Raw genomic sequence first — 12,810 nt, forward strand, 5'->3', positions numbered from 1 at the left:
CCATACAATTAAACAAAGAGAAAATCAAGGGTACTCAAGTAATACAATCATAGGAATTGCAAACTCACTGTTAAGCATCACAAGAGTATGTCAGAGCATTGCATATTCAAACTACATCAACGCCTTCAAGAGTAATTGCTACAAAATTATCTCCAACAAAAAGAAGAACATACTGAAAGACTTTAATATCAAGAGAAGCTGTTTTCAGAGAGCCCTATCAGGCTTCCTACCATAAACACAAGGAGAGAAACAACAAGGAGCAAAGAAAAGAATAGAAAACAGAGTAAAGTAAGTTCCAGGTCCTCCATTCCCTAGCACAGAAGACACAGACTAAAGGGTTAGAAAAATCAAAGGCAAGGGGGGTCTTCCTGTAGGTGCCAAAACTCCCAAACCGCCCTAAGCCTCTCCACTCTGTCAGAAAGAGGTGTTGTAAGCGATTGTAAGTTGTAAGGTGTTGTAAGTTCTATGTGCTTGATCCTAGCATTCCACCGAGTTAGGTGGGGACTGTTTTTTTTTTTCCAATGAAGAACCACTAAACTTCTGGCTGCCGTGAGGATATGGCACACCAGTTTCTTAGCAAGTCTAAGTAACCTGGGTGGGAGTAGACAGAATAAAAATGTTTTAGAGAAGGGAAAATCTATGCTAAACAGGCACTGGAGTAGGTATTGAACTACAGGCGGTCCCCGGGTTACGAACACAACAGGGACAGTAGGTTTGTTCTTAAGTTGAATTTGTTTGTAAGTCGGAACATGTACATTTTTAAGTGCAACTCCAGCCAAAAAAATTCATGAGAATACAGACAGCAGTACAAACCTCATACAGTACTGACCAACTTCAGTATAACAATAAATAATGGTTTCAAAGCACACACAATTGAATGGGAGGTCCACATGAGCTCATGCTGGGTCACAGGGATAATACTGTACTGTAACACAGTCCTGCTACAGTATCATAAAAGTACAAGTACAGGGCATGCTCCCAATACAGTGGTACAGGTAGTGGGCACAGAGTAGTACTGTAATCTCACCAGTTCAACAGGTTCCAGACAGTAGTGGGATGTGAGTGAGATGCTTCTGGGCAGTCCTGTATGTGGGGCATACAGTACATGTAGTACTGCAGCGTGCATTGTGTCTCTGGCACAGGAGCCAGAGGAATAAGCCGGAAGAAGCCGGCAGTGACGTCACGCGGCCCCCGTTTGTAAGTAGGAGTCGTTCGCAACTCGGATGTTCCGAAGTTGGGGACTGCCTGTATCCACCAATATGGCTCTAACAGTGGACAGTGCCAATAAACATGCAGCAATGTGCCCTGACTTCTTTGATACCGCCAGCAACGATCCGAGACTGTGGCATAAATAGCTCGGAGGCGGGAAGGAGTCAAGTACCAAAAATACAATACGGTAATTTAGAAGAATTCTCCTTGTAAAGTGTACAAATGGAGCCCTTGACTGCATGGGACCATACCACCTGTCATGTCTCCAGTGGCAGTTCCTCCCAAATCGCCTGTTCCCACTTAGTCCCGATTCACACTATAGCGATGACAGACATCGCATGTGATTCGGAGCGCACTGCTCTGAAAATCACATGCGCTGTTGTCTGTGCAATGCGAATTCAGCCATACAGATTCTATGGCTGAATTTGCAATGGATTCGGACAGAACACGCATAGGACCCTTTTTTCAGCAGAATCGTATCGCATGGTGGTTCACACCAATGCGATCCGATTCATGTCCGAACTGTCAGTTTGCACTGCGATATGCGAACTGATCTGGGGGTGTCGTTAACTTTGTATTGACACCCCCAGCGATTCACATTTGACAGAGTAAACTGCCTGCGATTTGAATGCGATGCCGGAACCTGCAGTGGATTTGCAGGGTTCATGCATCGCATATATGTGAATCGGCACGTAAGCATGTAGTTGTGTTTTCCCTGAGTCAGCGGTAACATTTTAAAGCCGATAACAACAACACATATGGGAAATGAAGACAATCTTTTTTCTGTACATTAAGGGACAAGAGTGCATGAGAATACAAAAGGAACAACCAAATGTTCTTGCAGCCCAGCATTATGACTTCACAGATCAAGAAATAAAGAGTCAGCATTAACAAATAAACAACTGCATCCTAAGCAAATTCAACTAGCTACTCATGCTGAGCCTCTTGACCTGTGTTCATTAAAGTGCACAACATACCACTGGTGCAGTTTAGGTGTCTAAGGCCTGAATGAATTTTATATGCAATAAGCCACTGCAATCAGCAAAGACCTCTGCAGAAACACCCCTGCTTCCTTTTGTTTAATTTATCTGGAATTTAGGCAATTTTCAACTGAAAGTTCAGGTAGGCATTAACCCCCCACAATACCTCCGTATATATATATATATATATATATATATATATATATACGGCCTTAGACTGAGGTGATTATACTGGGATCATGGTTGAGGCTACATGATCTGGGTAATTGTTTTTTTTTTTTATTTACCCGTCGCCCATGCTATCATAACGGATGTTGTTCATTCCTTGTGATAGCAATAAAATTGATAAAAATAAATAAAAAATGAAACAAGATAAAAAAATCTTTTAAAAATGTTTAAAGCAACCCGACCCGTGCTCTCAACTGGTAACCTGTAAAGATTTTTACAGCACCGCCCCAGGGATAATATAATGTATGGTAGTTTGTTGCCATTCTAAGGGCGCACACAATTTTAAAGCGTGATATGCTTGGAATCCATTTACTTGGCATAACATCTTTTATAATTTAGCAAATAACTGGGTATTATATTGTGTTTGTGTGCATTCAAATTCATTGACAGTTTCTTTTACATCTACATAACCACTTCCCCTCTGGAGCATTTTATTTTTTTTTTTTTTCATTTTTCACACATTAAAATCCGGCTAAAAGGCACAGTGGCTAAGTGGCTAGCACTTCGGCCTAGCAGCATGAGGGTCACTGGTTTGAATCCCAATCATAGCACTATCTGTATGGGGTTTGCATACTCTCCCTGTATGGGTTTCCCCTGAGTACTCCAGTTTCCTCCCACACTCCAAAGACAAGCTGGTAGGTTAACTGGCTCTTGTCTAAATTGGCTCTAGTATGTGTATGTATGAATAGGAGTTAGGGACTTTAGATTGTAAGCTCCTTGAGGGAAGGGACTAATGGGAATGTGCAATATACTGTATATGTAAAGCGCTGTGTAAATTTACGCTGCTATAGAAGTACCTGTAATAAATAAATAATACAACCCCAACTACAAAAAAGTTGGGACACTGTCTAAAATCTATATAAAAACAGAATGCAATGATTTGCAAATCTCATTAAACCCATATTTTATTCAAAATAGAAAATAGAAAACATATCAATTGTCAAAACATATCAAATGTTTACACTGAAAAAATGTACAACTTTAAGAAAAAAAATAAGGTACTTTTGAAACTGATGACTGCAACATGTTTTAAAAAAAAGTTGGGACAGAGCAACAAAAAGCTGGCAAAGTAAGTGGTATTATCAAGAAAGAGCTGGGAGAACATGTTGCAACTAATTAGGTTAAAAGCTAGGTTCACCTATTTTGCAAATAAAAAAAAAAAAAACGGATTTTTGTAAAATCTTACCGTAAAATCCTTTTCTCTTAGCTCATTGACAGACGTAGTCCTCGTTGATTCAACACACTCGGGTTATGCTGCCCTCCACAGGAGTAGGACTAGACAGGAAAGAAAATACTCTGGCCACACCCTAGGGGCAGTCCCCGAGGGTATATCCTCTCTCTCTCTGCTACAGCAAATCAGTTATGTCACAAAGCAGTGTTTAGAGAATTTAACCCAACCCAACTCAAAAACAGAGGGGCGGGTACTACGTCTGTCAATGAGCTAAGAGAAAAGGATTTTACGGTAAGATTTTACAAAAATCCGTTTTTCTCTGTCGCTCATTGACAGACGTAGTCCTCGTTGATTCAACACACTCGGGACGTCCCAAAGCAGTACCACAAATAAGGGGTGGGAAAATGGAAATCAAATCCAATCTAGAAGGCCCAACCGGTGCCAACTAGAAGTTTACAATGCTCATCCTCAATGATGAGACTAAACAGAAATTTTCCAACAGAAAAAAACCCTTGAGGTAGACCACCGGTCTCCTCAAATTGCGGCCTGCAAAACCTTGCGGCCAAATGAGGCATCCGCCGATGCCATCACATCAATCTTATAAAATTTTTTAAAGGTATGTACCGACGACCAGGTGGCCGCCTTACATACCTGGACCACTGACGCCTGATGGCGATAGGCCCAGGAAGTACTGAGCGCTCGAGTGGAGTGCGCCCTAACAGGGAACGGAGGATTCCGACCCTTAATAGAATAAGCCTGTACCACCGTCTGTCTGATCCATTTGGAGATAGTCGCGGCAGATGCAGGCAACCCCTTTCTGGGGCCATCCGGGATCACAAAAAGTGAATCCGTCTTACGGAGCGATTCCGTCGCCTTCAGGTATACCCCGATTGCCCGAACCACATCCAAGGAATGCAACGCATGTTCCCGATGATGATTGGGCTGAGGACACAAGGAAGGTAGTACAATATCTTCATTCAGATGAAAATCTGAAACCACCTTTGGAAGAAAGGATGGCTTAGGATGAAGCACTACCTTATCCCTATGAATCACTAAGTATGGGGACTGGCATGATAATGCAGCCAGTTCTGACACCCTGCGTGCAGAAGTGATAGCCACCAAGAAGGCTACCTTCTGGGATAAAGTAAGCAAGGGAATCTCCCTGATGTTTTCAAAGGGAGGTTTCTGTAGAACCGACAAAACCAAATTAAGATCCCAGGGCGGTAAGGGCGCGCGGACTGGTGGAGCCAGGTGCCGCACCCCCTGGATGAAATTCCGCACCAAGGACTTAGTAGCTAAAGGTTTCTGAAAGAAGATTGCTAATGCTGAAACTTGACCCTTGATGGTGCTCAAGGCTAGTTTCTGCTCAACCCCTTTTTGCAGAAAGGCCAATATTCGAGTCACCGAATAGGTACGTGGAGGAATCCCTAAAGATTCGCACCACGCGATATACGTCTTCCAAGTGCGATAATAGACCTTGCTGGAAGTCGCTTTCCTTGCTTCAATAAGGGTAGGAATAACTGAAGCTGACAACCCTCTGTCCTTCAGTACCTGGGTCTCAATGGCCAGGCCATTAAAACCAGCGACTGTAAAGCACGATGGAAGATTGGTCCTTGAGACCGCAGACACTCCCTGAGACGAAGTTCCCAAGGAACGTCCGCGACTCGCATGTCCAAGTCGGGTAGATCGGCTTGATGAGGCCAGCCTAGAATTTCTAGGACCACTGGCGCTGACTGGATCTGAACCAGGCGGCCCTAGAGCTATCTGGCCCCGACCATCCGACAAAGTCTGATCGTTCTCCGTTCCCACACATTTATCAGACACCTGATTCCTATCAGGAACGGTGATCTCTCCTGGTTAAACCTCAGGCCCCGAAGTCACCCGGCTAGAGGCTTCTTGGTCTGTCTGTTCAACCAGATCCGATTCCTGTGGGGAACCAAGACTAATCTTTGGAAAAGGTAAAGAAAAAGATCTGTTCAGGGAATGGTAACTACCGCCCCCTGTAGTACTTAAATGTTGGAAGGGAAGAATCGCACCGGTAGCAGTGGTCGATGCTCGATCTAATGCCCTGAATACCGGTGAAAACGTCCCCCCACCCTCAAGCCGGGTGGGGGCGCACCTTCAGGCTGTGTAATCCTTTGCTTCAGGTTTGGCTGAGTCGGTCTTTTGTCTGTCCGACCAGCCCTTCTTGAACCCTCCTGGAGGAGCCTTGCCTTTCCCGCTTGTTCCAGTCGGGCGCACAAACCCTTTATGGGCGGTAAAGAAAGGTCCCCGCTTGTTACGAGGTCCTTTAGCTTTAGCAGCCTGTGGCAAGAAAGTGCTCTTGCCCCCAGTGGCATCCTTAATGATCTCATCTAGGGTGGCCCCAAATAGGCGATTCCCCATAAAGGGGAGATTTGTTAAGGTCTTCTTGGAACCTAGGTCCGCTGACCAGCATTTTAACCACAGCACATGTCTGAGGATTACCGCTGACATAGATGCATGCCCTAATAGGGGGGTAGCATCCAAGGCTGCGTCACAGACGAACTGTAGTCCTTGTATGATCTGTTCCATCAATTCAGATGTTCCCTGGGGGATATCTTTCCCCTTCAGGTCCTGGCGCACCAATCTCGCCCATTCCGTTAGTGTCTGGGAAACTAGACCAATGACAATTACTGGTCTAGAGGCTGACCCTATCGGGGAAAAGATAGTGCGGGACTCCGCTTCTACCTTCCGATTCACCGGGTCCTTAAAGGACGAAGTGTCCTCCACTGGAATAACCGTGGCTTTATTCAGTCTGGAAATAGGCGGATCCACCACTGGTGGTACCGTCCATTTCTTAATGAGGGATTCCTCAAACGAATAGCGTCTAGCAATACGCTTGGAAATAGTAAAGGTGCGCTTAGAATGCTCCCATTCTTCTTTAATTTTATTACCAAAACACTTGGGTACAGGAAAAACCTTCACCGTTTTGGTGGGTTTGTTAGTACCAAAGGGAATCTCTGTTTCAGTTGCCTCTGCCGGTAAAACCTTAAGACTTGAGAATTATGGCGGAAGCATGAACGTCCTCCTAACTGTCTGAAGGAACTTTACCTGAGACAACAGCCCTTGCAGAGGGACCTGCAGCTGCAATGACCATCTCAGAATCTGAGTCTGAAGTGTCAGATGATATAGGGGTAGGCGGGGGTCGCTTTCTTGACCCCCGTTCCTGACAGGCCGTCTCCACCCGAGCCACCAAAGACTCCAAAACTGCTGTAAATGCATCTATACTCTGTGCACCGGCGGGTCCCGCAGCCCCCTCGAGGGAAACAGGTGGGGTAACCTGTGTGGCAGGGTCCATGATAATTCCAGTTACTACCCGGAAAAAAATCAATCCAAAACAAAATAAACTTTTTTTTTTTTCCAGACCCCCAGCACCACAAAGCCCCTCAATGTTACCTGCTTAGGGACCCCGCGTCTGCGGTCTCTGCTAGAGGATCGCGGGAGCGAGCCACGAATCTCTGTACTTTCCTGTTGAATCGTGATGCCAACAGATCCACATCCGGGGTGCCCCAACGTAGGCACAACTGGTGGAAAACTTCTGGATGGAGGGACCATTCCCCCTGATCCAGAGTCTGACGGCTGAGATATTCTGCCTGCCAATTTTCCACCCCCGGAATGAACACCGCAGAGATCGCTGGAACAAATCGTTCCGCCCAGCGAAGAATGCAAGCCACTTCCTTGGCCGCTTGGACACTCTTGGTGCCCCCCTGGTGATTGACATAAGCCACGGCCGTGGCGTTGTCCGACTGGATCCGAACCGGGCTGCCCTGGAACTGCTCGGTCCAGTGAATCAGACAAAGTCTGATCGCTCTCAGTTCCAATACATTTATCGGCAACCTGGATTCTTCCGGGGACCAAAGTCCCTGGACAGATAACTGACCGAGAATTTCTCCCCATCCGGATAGGCTGGCATCCGTGGTCACTATCGTCCAATATATTGGCAGAAATGACTTTCCCTGGCTGAGCATCGGAGACCGAAGCCACCAGACCAGAGACTCTCTGGTCTGTTTGCTCAATCGGATCCGATTGTCCAGGGATTCCGGATTCCGATTCCATCTGAGAAGAATCTCTTGCTGAAGAATTCGGGTATGGGACTGGGCAAATGGGACTGCTTCGAAGGAAGCCACCATCAACCCCAGAACCCTCATGCAAGTTCGAAGAGAAGACCAGCTGTTGGATAGTAACAACTGGACTGCTGATTGAATCTTCCGGAGTTTCCCTACCGGAAGGAAAACTCTTGTCCTGACTGTGTCTAGAATTAGACCCAGATATTCGAGCCTCTGGGTGGGAACCAGAAATGACTTTTGCTGGTTCACCAGCCACCCGAATTCCTGTAAAGAAATTATAGTAATTTCTATGTTTTGTAGCAGGGTCTGAGGAGAATCTGCATGAAGCAGGAGATCATCTAGGTAACCTAGAATCGATATGCCTCTTTGGCGCAGTAGTGCCAACATTGGGGCCAACACTTTCGTGAAGACCCGAGGAGCCGTGGCGAGACCGAAAAGTAACGCCACAAACTGATAGTGGTTCTCTTCTACGGAAAAGTGTAGAAACCGCTGATGTCCTGCGAAAATGGGAATGTGAAGATAGGCGTCCTTGATGTCTATGGACGCTAGGACATCCCCTGGATGCAGGAAGGCTGCTACTGTGCGAATGGATTCCATCTTGAATTTTCTTATGTTGAGAAAGGAATTGAGTGCCCTTAAGTCCAGAATTGGACGCACTTTGCCCTCTTTCCTGGGTATTGTAAATAGGTTTGAATAAAACCCCTGAAAACATTCTGTCCAAGGAACGTGGACTACCACTCCTTGTTGTAGTAAATCCGTGACTGCTCTCCGCAGATCTTCTAGACGATCCGGGGACAGTCGGATATTGGAAGGGAAGAATCGCGCCGGTGGGAGAGATCGAAACTCGATCTTGTACCCTGACCTTATGACTTCGCAAACCCACTTGTCCGGGATTCTGGAAAGCCATGGATCCGGGAACCGGCGAAGACGTCCCCCACCCCAGTTATGGGTGGGGGCGCACCTTCAGGCTTTGGACGATTTATCTTCAGGTCTGGAGGGGGCGGGCTTTTGCTTGCCCGACCAACGTCCCCTGAAGCCTCCTGAAGGAGCTTTGGAGGACTTAATTTTTTCACCCGCGGGACGAAAAAACTTTTTGTGAGCAGAGAAAGAAGGCCCTCGTCTTTGACGAGGTCCTTTACCTTTAACATTTTGCGGTAAAAAGGTGCTCTTTCCTCCCGTGAGATCCTTAATGATCTCATCTAAGTTGGCTCCAAATAAACGCTCTCCTGAAAAGGGGATATTAGCCAATGCTTTTTTGGAACCTTGGTCGGCTAACCAACCTTTTAGCCACAGTGTACGCCTGAGAACCACTGCTGAAACTGATGCTCGCGCCAATAATGGAGTGGCGTCTAACGCCGCATCACACACAAACTGTAACCCCTGTATCATTTGTTCCAACAAATCTGATACCGCCTGAGGGACTTCTTCTAAGTCCCGGCGCAACCACTTGGTCCATTCAGTTACAGTCTGCGAAACCAGTCCAATAGCAATTATTGGTCTGAAAGCTGATCCAATCAAGGAAAACATGGTGCGAGACATAGCTTCTATCTTGCGATCCACTGGATCTTTAAAAGACGGGGCGTCTTCTAAAGGAATAACCGTAGCTTTATTCAATCTAGCAATTGGTGAATCCACCACAGGTGGTTCTGTCCATTTCTTAATGAGGGTTTCCTCAAACGGATAACGCCTGTTAATGCGTTTAGAAATAGCAGAAGTGCGTTTGGCAGACTCCATTCTTCTTTGATTGGATTGCCAAAACATTTGGGCAATGGAAAAACCTTCGCTACTTTGATGCGTTTTTTAGTCCCAAAGGGGATTTCAGTTTCAGCTATTTCCGACGGAATACCCTGTAATCTTAAGGTTTCTTGAACAGATACAATGAGTGCGTTTACCAACGCTTCCTCTCGGGCTATGGCTGATGCCGAAACATCCTCCTCACTGTCTGAAGAGACAGTACCCGAGACACCAATCCCAGATGAGGTACCTGCAACTGCAGACATAGGCTCAGATTCTGAATCCGAAGTTTCAGATAATAAGGGGTTAGGCGGGGGTCGCTTTCTTGCGCCCTGTCCCTGACAAGCCACTTCCACCCGGGACACAAAAGTTTCCATAATAGCTGACAATGATTCAATCGTCAGTGGGGTGCTGGAGGATCCTGCAGACACCTCGAGGGGATCCGGTGGAGATACATGAGTGGCAGGGTCCATGTTAATTCAGGACACCTTTGCCAGAAAAAACAAAAACTTTTTTTTTTTTTTAAATAAAAAATACCTCTTTTTTTTTTTCTTTTATGTGTATCCTCCTAGCGCAATAGCGCCCCTCAGAGTACCTGCTTCTCTATCCCCACAGAGAGAGAGAGGGACCCTCAAGGCTCACCACCCGATGCAGAGAAGTTTCCAACCAACTGCAGTCAGCGTCTGTCTTTTACAGACTGGAAAGAGCTGTGTTAGTTTTCCCGGGTAGAAGGACGTGGCTCCGCCCCCTGTGTACGCCTTCCGGCATTCCCAGCTCTCCACGAGGTAGCTGGGCTCATCAAACATGGCCGCTCCCATACAGGAGACAATAGACTCCAAAAACATGGCGGCCGGCGTGACCTGAGGACATTCATGCACCCGGTCTACGGCAAAATGGCCGCGGACTGCCGAAATCGTTTTTCCCAGCACATCCACCTGCATCTCTGCTAAATGGCGGTTTATCGATCTGCAGGAGGTACACTACAATTAAGGTAGGATTATACCTCCTATGTCTGCTGTAATACTACAGTCTGCTGGGTAGAGTGTTAGCTCTCAAACCAAGTCCACTTCCCACCAAACACATGCTGTATTTACAAGGGGGACTTTTAGTGTCAGACAGATACTGACCATGTATGGAGGGGCCCATAATTCATACTGCCTCATAACGAGGAAAAAAGGGAACGTTTACTCACCATACCGAACCGACAGGCACCCTCTCTTCACAATACCCCTCTCCACCGGGGTGGGGGGTTGTGGACCACTCCGGACGCCTCGACTCTCTGGTTCCTGGCGTCCAAGCGAGACTTTTAACTCGCAAGGTCAGTCCCTCCAATGGGACTCCGTCGCGGCCGACCCAGCGCGGAGCTCTGGTCTGCACGCGCTCGTAGGCAGAAACCGGGGTGACCACTGGATCTCAACATCCAGCCCGTCGCCCGGCCCTGCATACTTACTTGAATGTGTCGCGGCTGACCAAGCGCAATGCAATGGTCTGCGCGCGCTCGTAGGCCGGCTGGGGTGACCACTGGTGTCGCCCAGTCCGGCGTATTTGCTTGAAGATCTCACAGGAAAAAACACCGGAGAAAAAACTACCTAAAAAATATTTTTTCTAAAAAAAAATCTTGCCAGGACCAGAGATCCCAGCAAGGAACTTAGGTCCTTACTCCTGACTAGACAGAAAAAAACTGATGCCTTGTAGCAGAGAGAGGGAGGATATACCCTCTGGGACTGCCCCTAGGGTGGAGCCAGAACGTTTTTTCTTTTCTGCCTAGTCCTGCTCCTGCGGAGACAACATAACCCAGTTCTTGTGAATCAAGAAGACTACGTCTGTCAATGAGCGACAGAGAAAAACTGATTTGCTGTAGCAGAGAAAGAGAGAGGATATACCCTCGGGGACTGCCCCTAGGGTGTGGCCAGAGTATTTTCTTTCCTGTCTAGTCCTATTCCTGTGGAGGGCAGCATAACCCGAGTGTGTTGAATCAACGAGGACTACGTCTGTCAATGAGCGACAGAGAAATGTAGATTTTTATATTTTTTTTTCTAAGGAGCCTGCAGAGCATCAGTTCTGCAGACTCTCAGGATAGCTGCCTGCGGTTACATCATACGGGTAGGCAGTTACCTGAGAGCAGGAAGAATCAATGAACTACCAAAGCGCTCACCAGTGCCCTTAAACTTCATTAAGAACTACAAGCGAGCTGACGGTACTTGTAGTGTATTCATTCACAGGAAACTGTGAATGATAGACGCGGCTGTGTTAGCGAAGCCTGGCATGGCTGCGTTGTTTTCAAATCGTGACAGTGGGTGCAATGAGAAGATCCCCTGCCCACTGTCACAGAGGGAGTCAGTCGTGCAGGGTGGAGATGCTGAAACAGGTTACATTTTCCACCCTAAAAACGGGGGAACATGTAACATGTTCCAAACGTGAACTTATCCTTTAAAGGGGCTGTCAATAAAAATTACAAAACGTGTCTACACTTACCTGCTCTGTGCAATCGTTTTGCACAGAGCAGCCCCGATTCTCTTCTTCTGGGATGCATCACCGGTGCTCCAGGCCCCTCCTTTTCATTGGGTGCCCCCACAGAAAGCCACTTTCTATGGGGGGGCACCCCTGATCAATCTGTCCAATAAGGGGTGAGCCAGTGGCTAGAGCCACTGAGCTTGTGCACATCGCTGGATGGGACTCCGATTAGAAAAAGGGGGGGGGGGGTCTGGGGGAAGCTGCAGCACAGAATTTCTTTCACCTTAAAAGAGATGTAGGTTTTTTGTTTTTTAAATTATACTTACCGAGGCGGATGTGGCATCTGTTCCCCAGCGCCTTTAACAGTGAGAACCGAGTGATCGAACACCGTTGAATGCTCAGTTCTCACACCTCCTTGAGCAGAGAGCTGGTGACTGTCAATAAGCAGATCTCTGCTCTGCCCCCTTCTCACTCGCTGGAACGCTGGGCTGTGGAGGGGGCAGGAGCAGCCGGCTCAAGCTCTCAGCGGCTCGCTTAGAGGCTGAGCCGGGTGTCAGTTCAGGCATGTGCGTAGATCCCAACTCTATGGTCGTGATGACGCCTGAGCCTGGACCAACTCTCTGACGTCAGCAGAGAGCGGACTTAAGCCCGCTCTCTGCTGAAAACGAGTCACAGGAGTGACTAACTGCACTCCTGAGATCCACAGAAGTACAGCCAAATTAACTTTGACTGTACTTCTCCTTTAATGCATAGAATGCATTAAGGTGAAAAACTTTAAGGCTTTACAACTACTAATTGGCAAAAGGTCAGTCACATGATTAGGTATAAAAAGAACATCTTAGAGAGTGTCTCAATAGTAAAGATGAGCAGCGGTTCAACAATCTGTGAAAAGCGGCATCTAAAAACTTTTGAACAGTTTCAGAATAATGTTCTGCAACATAAAATT

At 46.9% G+C, this 12,810-nt stretch overlaps 1 protein-coding gene across 3 annotated transcripts in view; it reads right to left on the reverse strand.

The window, feature by feature from the left end:
- The window catches only part of SPECC1L (sperm antigen with calponin homology and coiled-coil domains 1 like), a 196,064-nt gene that overhangs the window by 59,849 nt on the left and 123,405 nt on the right, over positions 1 to 12,810 (reverse strand). The window lies entirely within an intron of this gene.

The sequence above is a fragment of the Pelophylax lessonae genome, assembly GCF_965119305.1.
Source record: "Pelophylax lessonae genome assembly, chromosome: 1".
Taxonomy (NCBI): Eukaryota; Metazoa; Chordata; class Amphibia; order Anura; family Ranidae; genus Pelophylax; species Pelophylax lessonae.